Source organism: Numida meleagris, chromosome 9 (genome assembly GCF_002078875.1).
Source record: "Numida meleagris isolate 19003 breed g44 Domestic line chromosome 9, NumMel1.0, whole genome shotgun sequence".
In the NCBI taxonomy this organism is placed as follows: domain Eukaryota; kingdom Metazoa; phylum Chordata; class Aves; order Galliformes; family Numididae; genus Numida; species Numida meleagris.
This window is the reverse complement of record NC_034417.1, coordinates 2,078,134-2,098,891: the sequence shown is the minus strand read 5'-3', so window position 1 is coordinate 2,098,891 and position 20,758 is coordinate 2,078,134. Positions and strand designations below refer to the sequence as shown.

Here is a 20,758-nt window from a genome sequence, read left to right as displayed (position 1 = left end):
TCTGTGTTTCTCTGGGGCGTGAGGGTGGGGAGAGGGTAGGTGGGCAGGGTAGAAAAATGTGCTGAAGGATTTCTTCTTATCGGCAGCTTAAACTCTTCTTGTACAGCTCCTGCACCTCTCCCCTCCCGCTTGGAACTAAAAATACATTTTTCAACATGTTAGTGAGCAATTCTAGCTTTCTGCAGTAAAGAGCCCATCTTCTAACCAGGTCCTGTGAGACCTACCCGTGTCAGTTATCTAGCCTCTCTGGGCTGCTGTGGTTGGTAAAATGTATTGAGATGCCTCCAAGATGCTAAAGAAATATGAATGTTAGGCCAATTTATTACTATTTAGCGGAGAACAAATACATTTTAAAAGGATAATGGCAAATTAAAATTCCTATTAAGCAAATTTGCTTACCTAGTACTTAGTAACAACTTGGGCTTAGATCCCACAGTCATTTAAATGCATGCAAAACTTTATACAAATATGTGGGCCCAGAGAAATCTTGAATCTCAGTGGGATCAAGAACATGGAAGTTAAGTATGAAATAATTATTAACCCTGCCGCCAAATTAGTCTTTCACTCTTGGCACCACTAGTCTCCCGACTCTCTGCTTTTGCTTGGAAAATGAAAATCAATGGGGTCAGGTTTACTTCTGTTTCTAGTCAGCATCAATTCAGTAACTTCAGTGCAGAGCTGGTTTTGCAGGAGAGTGTGGTATCGATCCTGTTTCTGATCTGCAGCACTTGACATCACAGAGAAACCCGTGCTAGCCTGGGAGGCTGCTCTTGTCTGCACCACTGGGTCGGGGGGGCTGCGCTTGCTTTCTGACTAGGGCCTGTGAGATGAGTTGCTGTGCCCCAAGGCACATGTGCAGGGAGCTGGCTGGCTGCTGTAGTACAGTGCAGTGGGCTGTGCTGCCAAGAGCTGGCTAGCCAGGGGCAGCCCAAAGCTGGATTCACTGTGGAAAGGTCACTCTGAAACTTTCCTGTCTTGGGCTGCTAGATGGACACAGCCCAGCCTCCTTTAGATGTTTCTTAGCTTGAAATCACAGAGTCATTTGAGATGGAAGAGACCATTAAAGTCATCTAGTCCAACCCCCTGCAATGTACAGGGACACCCACAGCTCCATCGGGTGCTCAGAGCCCCCCATCCTGACCTTGGTATCTGCAGGGATGGGGCACCGCTGCCTCTCTGGGCAACCTGTGCCAGTGCCTCACTGCCCTTAGCGTAAAAAACTTATTGTATCCAATCAAAATCTCCCCTCTTGTAGTTTGAATCCATTTCCCCTTGTCCTACCCCAACAGACCCTGATAAAGAGCCTGTCCCCTTCTTTCTCACAGCCCCTTTAGATACTAAAGGCCACTATCAGGTCACCTCAGAGCCTTCTCTTCTCCAAATTGATCAGCCCCAGCTCTCAGCCTGTCCTCGTAGGGAGGTGTTCCATCCCTTAGACCATTTTTGTGGCCCTCCTCTGGATGTGCTCCGACAGCTCCATGTCTCTCCTATGCTGAGGACCTCACACCTGGACGCAGTGCTCCAGGTGAGGTCTCACAGCGCAGAGCAGAGGGGCAGATCCCCCTCTTGCCCTGCTGCCCACGCTGCTTTGGATGCCCCCAGGATAAGGTTGGCTTTCTGGGCTGCGAGGGCACAGTGCTAGCTCATGTCCAGCTGCCATCCACCAGTACCCCTAGTCCTTTTTGGTAGGGCTGTGCTCTATCCCTATGCCTCCCAGCTTGTACTGACAATGGCGGTTGCCATGACCCAGGTACACACCTTGCACGTGGCTTTGTTGAACCCCATGAAGTTCCCCCGGGCCCATTGCTCAGCCTGTCCAGGTCTCTCTGGATGGCATCCCATCCCACGGGCATGTCACCTCACCACACAGCTTGGTGTCATCTGCAAACTGCTGAGGGTGCACTCCATGCCACTGTCGATGTCATTGGTGAAGATACTAAAGAGCACCGGTGCCAGGACTGACCCCTGGGGGACACCACTTGTCACTGATCTCCACCTGGACATTGAGCCATTGACCACCACTCTCTGGGTACAATCTTGCAGCCAGTTCTTTGTCCATCGAACAGTCCTCCCATCTACTCCATCTTCCCAGTTCAGAGAGAAGGATGTTGTGGGGGACTGTGTCAAAGGCCTTACAGAAGTCCAGACAGATGACATCAGTGGCTCTTGTTGTGCCATCATAGAAGGCCGCTGTGTTGGTAAGGAGGACCTGCCCTTGCTAGTTCTCTCATAGCAGCTCCCTCTCTTCCGTGTGCCTCCTTCCAGGGGGATCTGCTCCACGATCTTCCCCAGCACAGAGGTGAGGCTGACATGTCAGTAGTTCCCTGGGTTGTCCTTTCTACCCTTCTTAAAAATGGGTGCTACCTTGCCTTTTTTCCAGCTCATCTTCCGGGCCTGCCTAGCAGCAGCTCAGGGGCTTTCAGCTGTGTGTGATTCCCTTGTTTTTGAATGAATAGCAAACAAATTTAAAACTCCATGAGTGATTAGAAATCAGTCCAGCTTTTCTTCACTTTCTAGTTTGTATTGTAAATCAAAGCAGTAATCTTTCTGTGCTTCTGGGTCAGAGATTGGCATTTCATTATCATTAGCTGCAGCTTTCATGTGTTTCTGGTGCAGACAGGAGCTGCCCTTTTTACCAATGTGTTTTGCTGATCCGGTGGTGTGTGGGTTTGTTCTTGGCATGGGGTACGGGTCACAGAGATGACCAGGCTGCAAGAGGGCACCAGGACTCAGCCGCGGTGCTTCCAGCTCGTCTGTGCACTGCGAGCTGCCGCACCGAGACCCAGCACCTCGGTGGGACGCGCCGCAGTCGTCCCTCTGCATCTGGCAGCACGGGTGACAGGGCAGCCAGCTCTGCCCGCCCACGCAGCGTGGGCCCGTCCCCCAGGAGTGCTCGTTACCAGCTCTTCATTAGCAGCTGATGTGCCCAGGAAGGCCTGCAGGGAGGCTGGAGGCAGCGCTAGCTCCAGGCGCTGCTGGGGAGTGCCTGCGCCGTCCGTGCTTCTGATTTGAGGTGCTGGTGAGCCCTGTGCGTGTTCTCGTTGGAAATGACATGTGCTATCATTCCTGTGGCAAAAAATACACTGTGAGTGCGTTCCTCAGGAAGAGTGGGGAGTTCAGATGGTGGCTTTTGGAAGTCCTTCCTTGCTAATTTGTACTATCACTTCTATTTATGTGAAAACGCAGCTTCCGTGAGCACCCTAAATTTGAGCTGAACTTGAGAGTTTGTTTCAGCCGAGGTGAAATTCTAATAGTCAAAGCTTCATTTCTGACTGACCACATTTCCCTGGAACGAATCCTTTCTTTTGCATACGAAGTTCTTGAGACTGACATTTCGACGCTTTCCTGTAGGAGCAATGCTTTGCAGCTGGGGCCCGCCCGAAGCCCGCGTGGAGGGGAACTGGGCTCATTCAGCAGCGAGGGATTCATCCAGCTGTGCACGCATATTTCTTACGTGCCAGCGGTCACTGCCTTCCAGTTACACAGCAGTGGCTATCCAGTCAAGGAGAAGGGACCCACTGCAGAGCAGCAGTGACTAGTGAGAAGTGTGTGCCAGCCCTCATTTCCACAATGCAACTCTTAACTAAATGCAAGGCTGGGAGGCCTCCGATTGCAACAGCGTGTCTGACTCTTCCTCGAGCTGTGGCTGAATTCGGTACAGATCAGCGCGGGAGGCATTTTGATGCAAAAGTAACATCTTTCAATGAGAAGGGGACTCCTCTTCTATTTTTATTTTGCCACGGCGCTATCAGAAGCATCTCTGTGAACTGTAGCATGCTTTTATTGTGATAAATCTGTTGGGCAAATATTCTTCCAAACAGGCTTTTCATCTTCCCTGACAGCAGGAGGTCCTACCCTCAGTGTGTGGGGAAGTGGGAGCTGCTGGTGCCTGGGCGTCCTCGGCCCGGCGCGGGCTGCCGTGAGTCATGCCTTGCCCTTGTCATCCCCTGCTTCCTGAGCTGCTCCCTCATCTTTCTGAGCGCAGGATGTGGCTGGCTTTATTTGGAATGTTACAAGCAACCCTGCCTGAGTTAATTGACCAAGACAAATTTTGTTAAAAAACCTTGACATTAATAATGAGAAATAAGAGCTGGGAGGTAAAACACATGCTCTTTAGGCAGGCATTAGCAGCGCTCCCACCCTCCCAGTCTCCTCCTGAGGTAGTATGGCAGAGAGCTTAGGTCAGTTAGTTTTAAAATTAACTTCTAGTCCTCAAGGCAGCCTTTAAATAGTGCTAGAGCTGTGACTGTTGCTAGTCTTTTCAGGCAGTACGAGGGTGTGAGCCAAGGAGGGATGGAAGAGCAGAGTGGTGCAGGAGACCCAGAGAAATCCATAGCCACGAGGGTGTGAGCCAAGGAGGGATGGAAGAGCAGAAGGGGACAGGACACCCGAGCAAATCCATAGCCACTGGTGACTGCTCTCATGGCTGATCCTGGGCAGATCCTCCATCTCAGCCCTCCCCACCCCAGGCCCTGCAAACTGAGCTGGGATATGGTGCCCTGGGTAGCACCACGAGTGGGGATGTTCTTCTCCCCCAAGTGTTGGTATCCTCCCCCCCCTTTGCAGCCCCAACCTGTCCACTTCTCGCCTTGGTAATGTGATCCAAAGGGATGTTGTTCCTGCTCCTCTCTCCCTGGACACTGCCGTGCTGTTGTAGCCATGCTAAAAAAAAGCCCTTTGAGGAAATATTATCCCAGTTTTCTGCTTCTAGACCCAGGCATATTAGTGATGAAAAGATGCACCTGAAACAGCAATAAAAGGAGTATCCTTGTTTGCTTCTGGGAACGGGCAGAAGTCTGCACCTCAGGATGGCTCTGAAGTCACGGTGCCGTCCCGCTCGCTGAGGACACCGTGCTCCCATGCCTTTCTGTGTGGATGTGGGCCTTGCAGGCAATCCATCAGCTCGCATCTTTTGTGAAGTGGCAGGGCTGCAGCCGTACATCTCTGATCGATACCGCCCAACCTTGACATGGAATCAGTCACTCGTAGCCTGCTCATTACTGCTGGCTAACCGTTTGCCTGCAGCAGCCCCTTAATAGCCTTCCCTGGCTGCTGCCGAGTCACAACAAGAGTGTTTAGCAGCCTTATTTACATGCAGCATTTCACCAGTCTCTGCTTCCCTGTGCTCGCAGCCCACCATCTGCTCCGGAGCCTCGGAGGAGACCAAGAGTGCGGAGCGGGATGGAGCGTGGTGCCGGCATCGTCCCCGTGGTGACTGGGGGCCCTTCCTGCCGGGGGCTGCTCGTGGCCCAGCCAGAGCCTCTGTTTGTCCAGGACACTTTGGCACTGTGCTTTGCTTTTATTCTCCTGCTGAAGCAATTTTAGTCGCAATGATTTTAATCCACTGTGCGTTTCAATCTTTTCTATGTTTACCGTCTCCAAGGGTGGAAAGGGCTCAGGAAGTTCTTCCTAGAGAGCAGCTTTAAAATGGCAATTTATTATTTATAAGCTGGGGGATGGATGAGGTCTGGGAATGGAGTTCCTGTGAGTCTATTAGCCGGGCAGGCTGTGCTCTGTGTCACTGCAAGGGCTCTCCTTGATATCCGCAGCAAGGTCTTAGACTTGACTCCTGACCTTGGTCATGAGCCATTAATGATCTCTGAAGAAAGAAATACACTGACACATGCACTTTGGGGGATATTTGGTACATCTGCTAGCATGCCATTGATTTACATGAGCAAACTCAGAGTACAGCTTTTTTTTTTTTTTTTAAGTGACTATTACTTAAACTGAAGAGTAAGTTTCAGCCTTGGCCTCTGTTTCATGGGAAGAAACAATTGCCCCCTTGGGAGCAAGGATGTGGACGATGGCAAGAAGTGATGTGTAGTGCGGGCGGCGTGGTGGAGAAGAACCTGACCTGGTGGGGAGGGCAGGGCAGCCTCTGCATGTCTGCTGCTTCCTGGTGGCATAGGAACCCCACACTCTGGCACTGCAAATGCCCAGAGCCGAATTGCAGCCCTGCCTCAGGCCCCTGGCATCTTTACTTGGGGTTAAGCTGATGTCATTGAAGCATAGTGTGAGGAGATCAGCACTGCGTGGAATTGCTCCTTTCTGGACCCCCATCCCCAGTGCTATGGACTAATCCAAGGAAGGACCTTGAAAATGTAACTTTTAGCTTCAGAACCATGCAGATCATCTTTAATGCATCTAAATGGGATTTTGGAAGAATTTAAAACATTTTTGGAGGTTGAGGTTGACATTACTGTGAACTGATTTCGGAACATCCATCTCTCCCTGAATCTCCTGCTGTCTTCCCCTGCAGACCATCAGGCACCACGTACTGCACGGGCACACTGCTGCTTTGCCCAGCCAGAGCTGGCATCTTCCCCTTCTGCCCTAGCTAAGAGTCAGCTTCTGCCTCTGGACCTCTTTCCCCTGCTTACCTGCCTCAGTCCCCATCTGATTTGTGTCTGCACAGTCCTTGCAGGAGTGTGGCTCCTCCAGTTCATCTGGGACTCTCTTCTCACATCAGTTGCTAATGAAGGAGAGTGTTGTGTTTCAGGGTAAGATTTGTTTCTCCTCTTGGCTTCAAGAGATGAATATACAGTTCACAAGAGAGGACTTTGTGTTATGTTCTCTCCATGTTCTCTTGCATACGAATGTGGCTCCAGAGACTTGGAGGACAAGGGCAGCCTGAAATGGCTTTGCAAACTGCCTTCTGCAGCTCAGCTAAAGTTATTTATCCCGCATTCTTCTTTAAAAATAATTTATTTATTTTTTTAAAGAGAGAGAAATTCCCTCTCTCCTCTAAGTTAGAACTGGCAGTTGAATTTTCTTTTATGTATGTTTCTTTTCTGAGCAGCCTGATGGAGCTGTGGGTGTCCCTGTTCACTGCAGGGGAGTTGGACTGGATGGCCTTTTAGTGTCCCTTCCAACTCAAACCACTCTGAGTCCCTGATTCTAAGCAGTGGGAGTTTCTCTTTGGGTGAGGTATCATGAATGCATCTTGACTCGTCGTATCTTGCACATTTGTCTGGATTTTGTTTTCCTTGGAAAAGTCGTTAAGAAAATGAAGCTGTCCTTGGCTGGCTGGATAGCAAGCAGATGAGAGGACTTGGCTAGTGGAGTGACAAACGGCCTGCTTTCCCAGGAGGCCAGCTGATGCTTTCTGGGGACGTGGTGACCCACCTGGCTGGGGGTGGGAATGCCAGCTGGCTTGACAGGAGGGAGGCACTCGCAGAAGACTTCAATTCCAAGTCTGCATTTTTCTTCAGGAGGGTTTTTGTCATTTTTCTTCTTCTCCCCCCTCTCCCCCACCCCATTACGTCATGCTAACCTTACTGATGAGGCTGAAGACTTGAGAGGGAAATCAAATTCACACAAATTCTGCTGGCCTGTTTTGTTTTCTGATTCCAGAGTCAGAAACTGAGCAACCAAGTTTGTTCTTAGGCTTCCAGTCTTCTTCATGGTCCCAGCAGCTGGGATGGTGCATCCTACCTGCAGGCTGGGCGCCCTGAGGTCAGTAGAGCTGCACTGGCATAGATAACATAGTTCTGGGATATAGCTGTCATGCTTCATGGGAGGCCAAGGTCTGTGCTGTCCTGGTGGTGCAGGGAGATGCATGACATCAAGGTCTAAGAAGCTGTCTAGTCCATCTCCTTCTCAGCCTGACCTCAGCCCCTCCCGCTGCAGTAATCCAGATGCAATCAGTCTGGCACTTTCAAATATTTATGAATCCTTGATGGATATTTTTTTGAGGTTTGAAGTTGTAGCTTTCATGGAATCTGGTTTGATTAGCTAGAAAGTCAATATTTTCATTGTGCTGTGTCTGAGCTGCATTAATTCCGGCGCAGACAGCAGCAATATCAGTGCTGCAGTACTAATGGCTCTCTGCCTTCACTGACTGGTGCTTATGTAGTCTGGGATGAGCTTGGAGCGTGTGGAGATGCCTTGAAGTGAAGCTAATAAGGCAGTCCAGCTCATGGTGGAAATTGGCAGAGGCAGGTAAGGAAAAGGCCCACAGTGATGTTTGGGAATCTGCAAGATGAGGCATCGAGGCTGCCTTTCTTTGTAAGTCATGTCTTCCAGCACATCCAAACAAAGTAGATTGCTCTTTACCAGAACTCCCATTAACTTGTCTTAAAAGAATACGACACCTTCAGCGGAGTGAATCAGAACCTCTTGGGACCAGACCTTTATTCTTCCCAGCTGATGCAAGTATCAGATTGATAGGTGAGCAGAGTTATCCTTGTCTTTAAGATGAGGAAACTAAGCCATAGGGGAATTGTATGATCTCAGCAGAAGCACAAACAGAATCTCTTTCTGTTACTTTATGCTGCGACAGTCATTGCCTGAATTGGAGAGCCCTCTTCTCCTTTTCACGTGTGTAACATTTATCCTGTTCCAGCTGAACCAAGCAGCTGCCGTGCTAACGTGAAGCAGACGAGCAGGCTGACCAAGAGCATGCCAGCTCTCTGCTGCTAGTGCTGTCAGTAGCCAGAGCTTCCTGTGCTCTCAGGGAGCACATCTGAGCACCTTTGAGTAGTGCATTACAGCGAATGCGTCAGGGTCTGGATGCTTCAGTTTCCTTCCAGGGTTAAGTGCCTGCAGCACAGTACTGTGTTCCAAGAAATTTCCATTACATCCACATGCCATGGTGTATTTCTGTTAGATTAGGTAGCCCAAAGAAGCCCAGCTGTTTGCAGCAGGAAGTGTTTATGATGACTTGTGTTCACCGGGGGGACCGGGCTGGCTGCTGTGTGTGGATGAGAGCCCTTGTGTGAGGCACAGAGGTGCTCTGTGATGATTGAGCGCACCGTGGCCAGCGCTGCATCCTGGAAGGCAGCCTTAGATCTGCCAGGGAATCCGTGGGGAAGTGAGGGCCGAGGCTGTGAGGCTGATTTCTCCTAGATCTCTGTAGGCAGGGCACCAGCCTGCTGTGGTGGTGCTAACAGGATTAGCCGGCAGTTAGCAATGCAGAGCGTGTTGCTGCTGGAGCTCCCTGCACGCTGCGGGCTTCAAGGTAAGGCCGGCCACACTGCTGCAGACTAGCTGAGAGGTGACGAAAGGTGTGAATAACTGAGGTGCTGGCACTGTTTGCAGGCTGGGGTGATCCGAGATCCCGGTGCTGATAGAAAGCGTTGATCACAGGTTCTCTGACACGGTAGCTTAAAGGCAACAGGGGATGCAAGGAGGTGTAAGCTAAGAACTGAACGGACTGTGCCAATAGCATCACTAACCGCTGGCTTTCAGCGCTCAGAATACAGTTTCTGTGGTGAATTTACATATTTTCTGTCTTGCATTCAGCTTCCATTGTGGTCTGCTAGCTGCAAGCTGATCTTGGCAGTGATCTAGGCCACCCTTGTGGCACTGGCATCCATGTGAGCGACAGAAGTGATGACAGTCCAGTTACAAACTTCATAGGCTTTCTGGTACTGTTAAGTGTGCAGCAGTAATAACCAAGCTCTCCTGAAGGAGGAAATGCAGTGGCAGGCCACAGGGCCTCGCTTGGCTGATCCAAGGGTGTCAGATGCTGTGGTTCTCCTTAGCCTGGGGGGGGATGTTCAGATAGGCACTCATAGCCCATGGTATGTACCAATGAGATGGCAAATCCTCACAGATTTATGCTGACCACAGAGATGCTAATGCCTTTGATGGCTTGATCTTGCTCCTGTCTTTTTTGGTGTCTAATAAATACAAGCCAGTTCATCTTATGCTTTGTCTCCTCCTGTGACCTTTCTTTAAATTTGGTCAAGTTCCATATATGTAGATTGTCTTGCCCTTTGCAGTGAAGAGAGCTGCCCTGGAATGACCCTGAGTCACACTAATTTCTGCTTCAACACTTTATTCTTGACTTTATCTTGGAATAAGACAGCGTTCAGTCATGCTCCACAGGGTACTAAGAGCCCATGGTCTGGGTGATGTTCTGTGTAATCTGCCTTGTCAATACCCATTGCTCATGTCCATGGCAGTGAAAAGGGTTTTGCCTGCCGACTGGATGCTTCTGAACCTGAAGTACTACACTGACTCCTTCCCCAGCCTGCCTGTCCTGCTTTCCTTTCAAGCATCTGCTTTCCATTTAGGGTTCTTGGAGCACGTGGCAAAGCAAGTATTGTACCCCCAGGAGATATACACACAAGGAGTGTGGTGAAGGATTCCCTCGTTATGTGTCAGGGAAGTGCCATTCTACAAAGGCAGCTGTGGGGGGCACTGCTATCTATTCCTCTGCCTTAGCTGTTGGATCACGTTCCCATTAGTGACCTCTATAGGAGCCAAATCAATCCATTGCTACTTTACAGTCTTCTCTGCAATTGGCTGCCGAAAGCAGCTCTTTCGGGGAAAATAAATGTCACTTATATGGAAGCTCTGCTTTCTTACTCAGGCAGTGAATGAACTTACCTGGAACATGAGGGTTCCCAAGGCTGCAAGCTCTCGTTCCTAAGCAGCTTGCACCAAGATAACCAAATGCAGGGTTGGAGGTCAGAGGGAAAGGCCCAGAGGTCACAACAGATGCAAGCATCAGTTCCCCAAAGGCTAGAAACGTAGCACATTGCTTCTAGTGGCAAGCTTGGTCTTGCAGTGATCGTAGGTTAAGATGGAAAGGGAAGTAGCTGGGGAGAGGAGGAACACCTGACAGCAGAATTAGGTGCAGCTGGTGATGGAAAGGCCTTTAGGCAGCTGGGACAACATTATGAAACATGTATGGTGTGCACAGCGGTCAGATCTAGTATATGCTCAGCTGTCATCATTAGCATGATGTGCTGCTGGCGTAGGAACACCTTCCCTGCTGTTCTCGGAGGGGATGGTGAATATGCCAGTTACAACGAGGTGACAGTGATGCAGTAGATAAAGAGCAATCTGGGCTGGGAATTCATGTTTTCTGATCCTTCTCAGTGCCCTTTGAGCTTGATATTGATTCTTTTTGCAGGCAGCTTGGGAAGGGATGCCCTGGATGCGTGCCAGCCTAATGCAACGTGCTGCTAGTTTTGTGTGGACCTTAGGCACCGCTGTCATAGGGTCAAGAACAAGAGGTGCCAGACCCCTTGCAGCATCAATAGCTCATGATACGCGAGGCTAGTGAAGCAGTAGTCCCTGAAAACTTGTTTTCTTGTTCTTGGACAGGCTGGTAATTCCTGCCTGAGAAAAAAATAAATCCTGGCCCTTGTATCTGCTTGGAAAGAGGATGAAGTTCAGGCTGTCACAAGCTACCGAGATCTCATCAGTCTAATCCTGTCTTCTGAAAGTACCTGCAGTTCTTCCCACCTTCATGTCACTTGCACATTTAATAAGTTTGCTTTTTGCTCCATCATCCAGGTCAGCAGCGAATGCCCTGAACAGAGCAGGGATATGACAGACCCCTACAAAATCCTGTTCATCAGCAAGTCCTTCCCTTGTGGCAGAGCAGGCTGCTGGTATCTGCCCTCTGCACGTGGTTATCTGAGCACTTTTATACCTGTCCTGTCACTGTTTCTCTTCAGACCGCGTTTCCCTAGCTTATGGGAATGGCAGGCAGGACAGTGTCAAAAGCCTTTCTGAAGCTGAGGTGTTTGACAGGTAGTGCTGTCTGTGCCGAAAGCCTGTTACCCTGTTATAGGAGGAAGATAGATTGGCTTGATGTGATTTGCTCTTGACAAATCCATATTGGCTGCAACTCATCTCCTTGTTATCTCATTGATTTTTTTGGAGGGCTTGGAATTGGGTCCTTGGGGAACAGAGCAGTGTGCAAAAGAACATGAGCTTCCTATCTGCAGTCGTCCAAGGTATATGTTGACCATTACCACTGAAGGCTTTCTCACTCCTGGTTCCCAAATTGCTTGCTACTTCTTAGCACCAAAATGGCAATGGTGTGGCTATCTGTGTACCCTTGATATGGTTTTGTCACACCCTAGTGGCCAGATAGCACAGTGGTCGTGGATGCAGTGCTGCTGCAGGCTTCAGGGGACTTGCTTGTTGCTATTCCATGGGAAGGTTTGGTCCTGCCTTGTGGTAGCCTGAGGTTCATTCGCCCCCCTTGTTCACAGCATGCCTGGCTGTCTCCCTGTGGGCACCAACAGTGTGTGCTCCCAGATCTTCCCACCTCTTGAACAGAGGTTCAACAGCTGTTGGCTGTTGACTGGCTGCACCAAGTGGATGGTGAGCTTCTCTCTGCTCCTATAGCACAAGTTAGTTTCTCCCATGTTAGAAAGTCTGATGCTTTTCTTCTCCCATGAAGGGGCTTGGGTGGGAAGGCAGGATGAGATGCCGTTTCCATAGTCTCTGTCCTGTGAGCTCCTGCTGAATACATGACTTGCTTTCTGGCACTTTAACAACAGTGCCAGCAAAAATGGCCTTATGGAACCAGCACCAGTTCCTGCCCAGTTGGAGGAGGCTTGGCTAAGGTTGTTTACTTATTAGGATTCTGTGGCTGCTTTGGGATCACCAGTGCTCAGCATCTTCAGTGAGGAGTCTTGGGGCCAGCACCTGGCTAATAGTGCAGCATGCAGACCCCAAAGCTGGGGCAGAGGGAACTCTCCTCACTCCTCAAGCTGGGGGCTTGAGGCCAGGGAGGTTTGATGCTTGGGCCAGTTGCCTCCTGCCTTAGAGAAAATGACAGGAGGGAGGTTACCCCAGCCTGAAAAAGGCATATCATGCTGTGAGTGTGAGCAGAGCTGCTCTGACTTGCTGGTGGACACAAACACTGTCAAGCTTCTTGGTGGCAGTTTCTTTTTTAGAGCTTCCTGAGCAACAGCGATGATGAAAGATGTTCTTTATGGTCTTTGGGTTATGAGCACCTAAGGAGGCTCTTGTGTCTCAGTTGTCAGACCTCTTTTGCATTCTCAGTAATTGAGTCTGAAATCTTAGGGCTGCTAACATGTCCATGCTAGCATTGAGCTGCCCCAGTGGGATTGCTGTGCAGATGGAAGCCTTCTCTCCTTGTACAGCAAACTGTGCTCAGGTCTGCTGGCTACTTGTCCTACACCCTCCCTGCTACAGGATGTGCTGCTGTACTGAGAGCAGGCTGCTCCCCAGGCAGGTGTCTGAGTGCTTGTATTTGGGCTGGGAAGGAGCAGAAGCTGTTCTGGGACCTTTAACATCCAGAAATAACTGGAGATAGGGGGAAGCTGCTTCAAATTCCCATCAACCTATCAGACAAAAACTGCTGAGTTGGCGCCCTTTCCCTCATGGAAGCTATGAACGTGTTTTCTGCTTACAGATGTTTAGGAAGTCAATGCTGTTGCGATCCCATGTTGTTTTCCTCGCAGAGCTTTTATCTCACCTTTGTCTTGCGTAAGGAATGTAGCTGAATTCTGATTTCCCATTAATGGGACTCTTGTGCTCTTGCCCTTGCCCTTGCCCTCCTCCTCACTTTGATCATGATATCTTTAAATATCCATTTCCAAAGTGTCTGAGTAGAATCTGGAGTGGATGGAAGAGAAGATATCTGAACCAGAAAGTTAAGCATGGGTCTTTCTCAACAGCTTATCTCTCTGTTCACAACACGCATCTGTCAGTTCTCACGCGGTGCTAGGTGGGATTTCCATGTAGGAGATGTGCTGAAGGTCTGAGTATTTGAACCTGCTGCCTAGTGCTGGCTCCGAACTATTGTGAGGAGAGGCTGGGGGGCATGGAGTACTGTCTGATAGCACTCGCTTCAGCTGATGAGTGATACCTGGTGGTGGCTGTGCAGCCAAGCACCCAGCATCAGATCTGCCATGCTCTTCTCCATGTTTCCAAAAAGCCCAGAGGTGTGCACACCCACCTTTGTTGTAAGGGTTTTTGATAGCAGATGATGTGCTGAGAAGCAGGCTGGCCCTTTTCCCGGAGCTGGAAGTGGCTGAAGCTGGAGCATGGTGGGCAGCAGGACAGGATGAAGGTGGTTCAGTTCTTTAGAGACTCAGAAATGTAACCAAACCTGGGGCTAAACAGGGTATGCTCTTTCCTACCCAGATCTCTGATCTGAAACAAATCCTGCAATTCTATCAGCTGGGAACTCTGAAGCTTCCTGCTGTCCACTGAGGGGTAAGCCAGACTCAGTTCCTGGGTGTGCTCTGCTGACACACTCTTGGTTTTCCTCTCCTCCTTAACCACCGGAGGGCAGGCAGGAATCCTGTAATTACCAACTACTGCGGAAGAAAAGCACTGGAATAATTAAAAAGCAATTAATGTTCTCACTGCTGGATCTGCTGTGGCATTGCTCTTTCCAGTTGCACGCTCTGCCTCTGGTCCCCTCGCCACCTACTTCACTTTGTAGATTTTCCTTTATCAGTTGCTTTTCATTTTCATTCAAGCTAGCTGTGAGAGCTGAAGTACAAGTTCAGATTAAGTTACCGCTGAGACGTGCTTTGCTTGGGGGGATTACGGAGTTGGCTGTGATGTGTTAGCTGCCAGGTAGGGTGAGAGAAGCAAAGCCTTTTAGCAGGCTGCGATCAAACAGAAGCCTCTGTGTCCCAGGGCTGGAAATACTGCTGCGGGGCCAAACGCTCCTAGGCTCAGCGCTGCACTGGTGTAACCATTACAACTTCATTATAGAACTGGTTGATCCTTGGTGAACTGGAGCTCCTGGATCAGCTCTGTAGAGCTGTCAGCACTGGTGAAGTTTCAAGCAGCAACTGGAGAAGAGCAAAGCCTGTTGCCAGTGGTGCGTTTCAGTCTGATGCAAATCCTGAGTGTAGCAGAGAGAAAAATTGGAGCTCTGAGATACCAGCTTTTTCAATTGCTTGGGTGAGCTCAATTTCTGTAATTACTTCTTCCAGGAAGCTCCCCGGCCGTGCCTGTTGTGCATGTTGAGGAGATGCATCACCAAAGGATTACAATACAACTGCTGTGAGCTGGGAAGCAAAGCAGGCCAGGACTAGAAGCTGCCATGGACAGAGAGGTAGGACATTAATGGATGCTGTACATGCAATGGGACTGGTTAGAATGCACAGCCTCTGTACTGAGTTTGAATAACTGATGCTGAGTGGCCGTTTCTTTCAATATGTTAAAAATACTCCAGTTTCTCCATGAAGTCAAGAAGCACAACTGCAGTTGCCTAGCACAGACGTGGATGACTGTCCTCCCTCAGAGCCCTGGTAGGAGCTGGCACTGAGCTGATATTTTAAGGACTCTATAGAGTAAATGGCCTTAACCACTTTATATTTAGTTGAGTAGCTGGGCTGACCCAGTTGGGAGTTAAATGAGTGGTTTAGGGCAACCTGCTCCTTTTCAGCAACTGAGTGCTAGCTGACCCCCGTGCAACTGCTCTGCTCTTTCAAGGCAAAAGGCCCAGCCCATGAAGTTACCTATATGTGATTGAGACAGTGTTTTGAGTTGCAGTGTTTCACAAAGTATGCTGTCAGAGTTGAGCCTCCCACGTCCCAGGATGGAAGGACCTTCCTGCTTGGCTTAAGAGGTTTCATGTCTCCCCATCTCTGGAGGCTGTTGGGCCAGACAGCTGTTGGACAGCATCCCTCACCCACATGCTCCCTTCTTTCTGTGTCTCAGCGAAGCAGAACACGCTGACAAACCACCCCAGCTTGGAGGGATTCATTGTGTGACACCTTTGTTATTACTACTCCTAGAGCAGAGAGAATTGGGATCTTCTCTCTGTCTACACTGGTCGCGGTGGGGCAGGAGCACGGAGGGGAAGATGCACGGCAGCCAGAGCAAGCAGGATTTCTGTGCAGAGGAGAGGTTGCTGTAGCAGCTGAGAGCTACACATCCAGGTTTTGAGAGGTCTTTGAATGCACTAGAGCTGCAAAGGATCATTCTGCCAGGCCTTTCTCTTACCCTGAACTTCCTGCACTTTGTCCTGCTCTTGGCTGGACCCACCGCTCCATCTTATGGCTGCAGTATCCCCTGCCATCACTCCACAGCACTGGGATTGTACTGCGGCTGCAGTGTAAGAAGCGCATACGGCAGCACAGTGATGCTGCCATCTCCATCCCGCAGCCTCCAGGACTTTCCTCCTTGCTCTCGTTTCTCTGGGTTACTCCGAGAGAATTTCAGCTGTGCCTGCTGTTGCTGGATGGGCTGCCGTTCTCTGAGCTGTAGGCTCCCCACCCTGCCTGCTCCCAGCTCCCTGTGTCACAGGCATTGCCTTGCTTGCTGTGTGCTTCCAGCTCTGGGACACGCACACAGCAGCAGTGCTGCACAGCTTAGCAGGGGCCAAGGAGATCTTTAAAGGCATCTGCGTGGTTGAGATAGTGCTATCTGTTAGGAGGGAGGGAAGGAAGGAGCGAGCAGGCCTGACCTCCACAGCATGAAGAGACTAAAACCTCACACCTCACTCTCTCATCTGATCTATCAGATCTCCCTCCACCTGCAGAAACCTGAAGAATCGATAAATATGGTAGCGTGGTGCTAGAAGATTCTGGGGGAAAAAAAAAAAAGGTGGTTGTACTAATGGGGAGGAGTAAGAGGGTAGCGTGGTACTCACAGCCCTCAAGGATGCTATAAATTGGGTCCTGCGTGATGTTGAGCCACTGCTGCACCATATGGCAGCCGGTGTGGGCTGTAAGTCTGAGCCCTTGGCGGGTGCCTACTGCCACCCAAAATGGCTCAGAGCCATCTGCTGTGACTACCCCTCCTCCCACCTCCTGCGGCAGCCGTGGCCTGAGCGTGTATTTCCTGCAGAGCCAGCCCATCCTTCTCTTAGGGTGCAGAAGAGTTTGGAAAGCTGTAAAAGCAAATGTTTCATGTAAACCTTCGTGTCGGCAGCACGTTAATGTGCTGGAAATGTTAGGGATGCTTCCTGCTCCCTTCATTTGTTTGTTCTCTTCGGAAAGGCGTCAAGGGTGTTGGAAAAGCAGCAGTCTGGAGTGTCTGTGGCCAGGCCGAAATGCCTCAAACAACGGACAGTTGAATGTTTGTTTAAAATTCCCTTCCACCTAATCTCCACAGATGCTACCAAGATAACAACATTTTTGCAGGGTTACTCAGCAACGAAAAAAATATTTGGGTCAAGTTGAGCTGTTTACATTCATCTTGGTTTATCCATCTTGTGGGGAATGAAACAAGTTTCTTCAGATTTTCCCCATCGTTTTATTTTTATCTCGGTGCTTTGTATAAAAAAAGTCTTCCATGTGAATCATGGATATTATGATTCCAGTCATGATGGAGGCCTTGTGACATCTCCTTGCTGGGGTGGTACATGAGGATGAGTAAGCTGGCTTGGTGCAGCGAAGCCCAGCTCGTCGTCTCTCTCTTGCTCTTCCCCAACCTTCTGGTTCTGAGCAGAGTGGCCCCAGTTTGTGAACTGCTGATGGTAACAGACATAAGTGGGAGCTCTGTCTTTTAATGAGATGCCCGGTAGCCCTGGGTTTCGCACGCGGCTCTCCAGCCTGTGTATGAAGAGGCTCTCCAGAGAGCAGACCTGTTCTATACTCATATTATGTTTTCATGAACTTCTTTACTTTCGGATTCTAAGTGAAGATGCAAATAACAAAATGACTTTGAAAAGTCAGTTTCTGCATTTGGTGTGATCACGAAGTCCCGGTAAGGTTCTGAAAGGTGGGTTGTACTGCTCTCGTGGAAAGCTTAGAATGGCACTGTGTTTATGGGGATTAATCATTCCTAAAAAGGCACCGGTTGACTGAAGAGTGTCCCACAGCTTTAGGGGAACACCTCATGCCCATTGCAGTACGTTGGGCTTGGATTTGTGATCTGTGCAGTGGGCACTCTGTTGGTCAAGGTGAGCTAAAATGGCGGGCGCTGGCAGGCTGCAGCGGATGGGCCGTGGCTAGAGGAGGCCATGCTGTCTGCCAGCCGGGGGGGGGATGCCTCTTCAAGCCTCCCTGCAACTGCTGTTAAATGAAAATGACGGAGGAAAGCCTTGAGTGGACAGACTGGAGATGCTGCTGCACCAGCTCCAAGGGCTGGCTGAGTAACCAGGCCTCCTCTGTCGCCGTGGCCAATGGGTGTTACCATAGTACCCAGGGGCCTGCCCCACGCAGGGAGCACCTGGTGCTGCCACGGGGCTTTGGGCAGGGTGGAGATGGCTGCTGTGAGCAGCGGGGCTGCTGGGGAAGACGAGAAGCGCGTTGCAGGCACACGGGTGGAAAGTAGGTCAGCGGTGGGGAGCAGGTCTCCGCGGGCATTAGCATGCTGGCGTGTGGCTGGCAAACTCAGGGAACGAAGAAAGCTGTTTTTATCCTCTCCTTTTGCATGCATACTGTGGAGGGAAGGAGAGTCTTCAGAGAGAGCGGGCCAGATTCTTCTCCGCAGCAAATCTTCGTAGCTCTGTTGATTTAGTTTGGCACCTCACTGATTCATACCAGTGGAGAAAGTGGGCTGGAGCGTTTTGTATGCTTGTAAATAATTGAAGACCATGTGAATACAATGGTGCTAGGGAGGATGGGAATAAAGCGGAGACTCCACAAAAATGCAGGATTTTTGCCATGAGGCTTTTATTTGGAAACACGTTGGTATCTTGGCTGCAAGGTGGTGTGGTGGAGTGTGAGGTTTTTCATCGTAATTATAAGGACTAGAGCTGGAGAGCTGTTGAAACCAGGAAAAATGGCGAGCGCGTGTCTGATGGGGAGAGGGAGGCTGTGCCAGATGTCCCCCCTCCCTGCTGCCGGGCTGGGTTTGATAAACACGCGTTTTTTAATACTAAGAAAGAGTCCTTGTTCTGGCAAGGTGCTGGGAGATTAAAGCCCTCACTACCCAGGGCAAGGTGGTGACAGCACCAGCCTCCCCTGCACTGAGGCCCCAGTTAGTGCCACGCTGCTGGGTGAATGCTGGGGTGTGCCTTGTGGTGAGGGCTCTGCCATGCGACCGCAGCCTCCTGCTGCCCCCAGCTGCCAAAGCCCTGCCTGGGAGAGGTGGCTGGGGACAGCAGGGCTGGGGACAGCAGGGCTGGCATCTTGGCTGGGCATAGGTCACCAGTTCTTAACATCCCTGCGGAGAGGCTCGCGTGGGAGGAGTGGGGCTGGGAAATCCAGGAAGATTCAGGCTTTGTTAGAGCCTGTAGGTTGTTTTATTGCCCATCATGGTGAGAAATAAATGTGCCTCATTTCTTGTCCGCCTCCCGAGATGCTGAGCGGGATGGAGATGGGGACGGAGGCAGCTGTGCAGCCACAGGAGCTGCTGCCTCTTTGTGCTCAGAGCACAGAGCTGGCTTTGCTGGCTGCGGCAGCAGCTGCCATGTTGTGTTGAGTTCCAGTTTGGCTGCGCAGTGAATTGCTGTGCTTAGCCTCTTGGGGAGGCCTTGTATTTGCTCTTCTCTTCTTTACTGCTGTCATAAGTGTGGAAATAAACGTCAAAGAAATGCCCATTTTGCTCTGGGTGTGGGACAACGTAGCTGGCTGCAGGTGCCTTCCGTTTCTCGGGCTGTGGGCACGACTTAATGCTGTAAGTCATTTCTATCCAGAGCTTGGGCTTTTCTTGCTGTAGCCTTCGTTAGCTGTTCACTACACTGCAGATTCCTGCTGCAAGACGCTTCATGTGCTGCCAGATCCCTGCTCTGGGCTGGGGGCAGCCTGCACAGGACAGAGCATGGAAAGATGAGGTGAAGGTGCGATGGGTGGTGGATTAAGCCTGAAATCACAGGGAAGGATGCCTGAGTGCTGCGGAGGGAGGTGGCAGGAGCAGGAGGGATGGGCCAGAGCCCCCCAGGAACTCCAGCTGTGGGCTGGTGGGATTCTGTGTTCTGGGGGAGGCGACAACACTCTGCCACTGCTGGATCCACTCTGTAACACGAGTCATGTGGAGACTGCCATGTATTAAAGGTTGCACAGACAACCTCAATACTTCCAGCAATGTGACCTCAAGAATGACCTCTGGGGCACGAAGCTTACAGGCAATCTCAGCTGCTGGCCATCAGCGGTGCCCACCCAGCGAGGTCCCTGATTCATCAGGTTTCACCTGAATGCGCCTGCTCCCACTCGAGATTCAGCTGGCACCAGGCTTGGTTTGCAGACGCACTGCCCCTGTGAAAGGGGGAGGCGATCTGCTGAGGCATCTGCACAGCACTAAAATGTATTTCATAAGCTTCCACCAGGGAAACTACATTTCAAAACAAGGCAGCCCTGTGGGGAAAGGACATCTAAGCAAACCTTGAGCTCCCTGGAAGGTATTTTTTGTTGCACTGGGGACTGGGGTGTAAAGCTGCCCATCATGAGTGGCAGTGTCTCCTGGGGAAGGTAACAGCTATTCCCTGGGCCAAGGGGTTGTCGTCTGATTTAAATATGTGAAAATGGAAATGGGTAACTAAATCATGCCCACACCATTCCTCAAACTGCCCAAGACCCGATTCCTTTCTAGGGAGCAGAGCAAAACAGCAGCAGGCTTTGTGTGCTTGAAACATAGGCACCGGGACTTTGCCTATGGGGATTGAGGAGAGCAGCCAAGAAATGCCAAAATCACAAAGCATTCGCAACTTCCAAGCCCTTTGTCACACGTTTTTATTTGCCTCAAACTTCCCCGAGGCTCAGGCTGGTCTGTGAGCCCTCCTGCTGCTCCCGGCCAGGACAGGGGCAGCAGGCTGGGGCTGCGGTGTGATGTGTGGCTGCCCATCTCAGCCTGCTGGCCGTGCCTGCCTTCAGCTGTTCCTGAAGGAGGCCCCAAATGCTCAAGCGGTGACTTTCTCATGTCTGCGTGTTTCAGGGGCACTTGTAAGAGCGCTGTTTAAAGAGGAGAGCTCTCTAATCTATTATTCATCCAGGAAAAATCATTTCAGAGTAAAATAAAATATTTTCCTTCTCCACCTCTTTCTTAATATACTCTCTTCTCCTTTTCTCTCTCCTCAACCTTCTTTCCACCCTGCAGGGCTCCAGGGAACAGTATGTATGAAATTATTTTGTAGAATCCAATAAAAATTTTAATCAGGTCAACATCATTACAGGAGAGGAAAGTGGTG

At 50.4% G+C, this 20,758-nt stretch overlaps 1 long non-coding RNA gene across 15 annotated transcripts in view; it reads left to right on the top strand.

Moving 5' to 3' along the window:
* The window catches only part of LOC110403976, a 120,541-nt gene that overhangs the window by 77,180 nt on the left and 22,603 nt on the right, over positions 1 to 20,758 (top strand). For 13 of the 15 annotated variants that reach the window (XR_002441984.1, XR_002441983.1, XR_002441985.1 and 10 more), the window contains one exon: positions 14,673 to 14,794. The exons of 1 other annotated variant lie outside the window; for it this stretch is intronic. This is a non-coding gene — a long non-coding RNA (uncharacterized LOC110403976). Of the gene's footprint in view, positions 1 to 6,427; positions 6,504 to 14,672; positions 14,795 to 20,758 lie in introns of all 15 variants that reach the window. One more of the 15 variants, XR_002441982.1, reaches the window with a different exon arrangement.